This window comes from Palaemon carinicauda, chromosome 9 (assembly GCF_036898095.1).
Source record: "Palaemon carinicauda isolate YSFRI2023 chromosome 9, ASM3689809v2, whole genome shotgun sequence".
Classification (NCBI taxonomy): domain Eukaryota; kingdom Metazoa; phylum Arthropoda; class Malacostraca; order Decapoda; family Palaemonidae; genus Palaemon; species Palaemon carinicauda.
Genome location: NC_090733.1, coordinates 133,904,878 through 133,907,377, shown reverse-complemented (window position 1 = coordinate 133,907,377; position 2,500 = coordinate 133,904,878). Strand labels below are relative to the sequence as shown.

Below are 2,500 nucleotides of genomic sequence, written 5' to 3'. Positions count from 1 at the left end.
AATTAATAATTGAATTTTGTATGTAGTGGATATTATTGTAATACAAAATTAATTTTGTATTTACACAAAACTTTCGTAATCAAAGCTATGTATGTAAATTAATATCTATCATAATGCCAATTTTACTTTTACACAAAGTAAACATACGAATATATTTGCATACTTTAAAATAAAACCTCGCAAACAGCAAAGAAATAAAATTAAGCATCTTAAAGAACATAGGATTTTTTTTTATGTAAATGTTCGTGTAACGTTAAATATTGTAATATACATTTAGAATCACACAGATAAATAACATAATTTCGAAAAACGAGGGTATTTTACACCCCATGAAGATAGGATGTAAAAAATTACATATACACTCACTCACTGCCAGTGACCTTCAGACATCTCTGTGACCTAAGATTAAAGGTTTAACGGCCGCTCATGAATGGCAGAAGCAAGGGACATTGACACTGCTCTAGCAAGCAGGACAATGCCTTAGAGACTGACCATATATTTATCATATGAACAGCGCCCAAGCTCCCTCTCCACCCAAGCTACGACCAGGGACGGCCAGGCAATGGCTGCTGATGACTCAGCAGATAGACATATTTGCTACCCAAACCCCCGACCTTAGCTCACAAGGATGGTGAGAATGCAGTAACCAAAGGAATTACCGAGTTTGGGCGGGACTCGAACCCCCGTCTGGCAAACACCAAGCAGAGACGTTACCAATCAGGCCACAACAACCTAATCTAGAGGTAAAATTAGCTGCCTCTTCATGAATTCCTTGATCTTCCCTCACGAAATGCTTCAAGAGCAAGACCCGTTGATGATTTTCATGTCCTAACTCAATCTACTTTATCACTACCCCGTCAAGTAAAAGCGCGCATTCACACACACACACACACACACACACACACACACACACACACACACATATATATATATATATATATATATATATATATATATATATATATATATATATATATATATATAATATATATATATATATATGTGTGTGTGTATATATATATTATAAATATATAATATATATACAGTATATATATATATATATATATATATATATATATATATATATAAACGCGTATAGTAAATGTACGTGTAAGGCAGTATTCGAGTGTCAGGAAATTCATATAATGAATATTTCTTTATGTACGGTGAGTCAATTTTTTTTTTTTAATTTATTTATTTATTTTGTTTTACCAAAATTTGTTTCATAGTTTGTTACATACACGAATTAATATAAAGGTGGGGCTTAGTTCAAGGATTTGCTTTGGAAATATCCTAGTGATATTGAAACTTGCAACAAACTTTAGCAGTATGACCCAAGAGGCGACAGGTCTTCTATGAAGTCTGGTAACTAAAAGAAGACTTAAATATAATAGCATATAATTTACAACATGTTGAATTTTGACCATAGGATAACATTAATAACACGTAATGAGAAATACTGCATTGAAAACGAATCATTTCAAAACCCATAAAAGGGAAAAATATAAATGAGGATACAAAGACGTATGAATTCAATAGTAATTTGGGAGATGTATCCCACATTTTTGCGTTTATTACACAATACTAAAAACAATACGTTATATGACTTCCGATAAGAAATGAATTCCCGTATTTGGTCCATGCCACAATATTTGATATGAGTTACTATCTTATGCTACTAAAGCGATAGGCAATTTCCCTAAGGCTTTTAATCCTTTCTCCTTTAGACAAAGTTGATTTACTTTTTCTATTTCCCAGCAATACGAATCTTGATTTATACCTATGTCGAATGCTGCCGTACTTTGTCATCTTAATAGAGAACATCTGGTGATGGCTTTAGTGCCTTTGATATCGGAATAAGTCAATGTTACTGATTTCACAGTGAACAGAAATCTACATTTCGATGAGGAACCACGACATCACGCTGTAACACTGTTCCTACCGTTAGCATTGATATGTATACAACAGCCCGCACACACACATACATTATACAGTATATATATATATATATATATATATATATATATATATATATATATATATATATATATATATATATATATACACACTGTATATATATATATATACATATATAAATATATATAAATTTTACCTAATTTTTTGTGATTCTCATCCATATATAATCAGTATATTTGTATATAATGTATACACACAGATATACATACATACATACATACATACATATATATATATATATATACATATATATATATATACATATATATATATATATATATATATATATATATATATATATATATATATATATATATATAGTGTGCGTGTGTGTTTCCCAGAGACCTCTGGAGGGGTTTAGACCCCCTTAAATAATAATATATATAGTAATAAGAACAGAAGTTTTCACTTAAAATAATAATAATAATAATAATAATAATAATAATAATAATAATAATAATAATAATAATAATAATAATAATAATAATAATAATAGAGCAGATATCTATTCAAAAATTAGCCA

At 29.3% G+C, this 2,500-nt stretch overlaps 1 protein-coding gene across 3 annotated transcripts in view; it reads right to left on the bottom strand.

Annotated features, from left to right (window-relative positions):
* LOC137647150 (metalloreductase STEAP3-like) overlaps positions 1-2,500 on the bottom strand; it is a 141,524-nt gene that overhangs the window by 12,224 nt on the left and 126,800 nt on the right. The window lies entirely within an intron of this gene.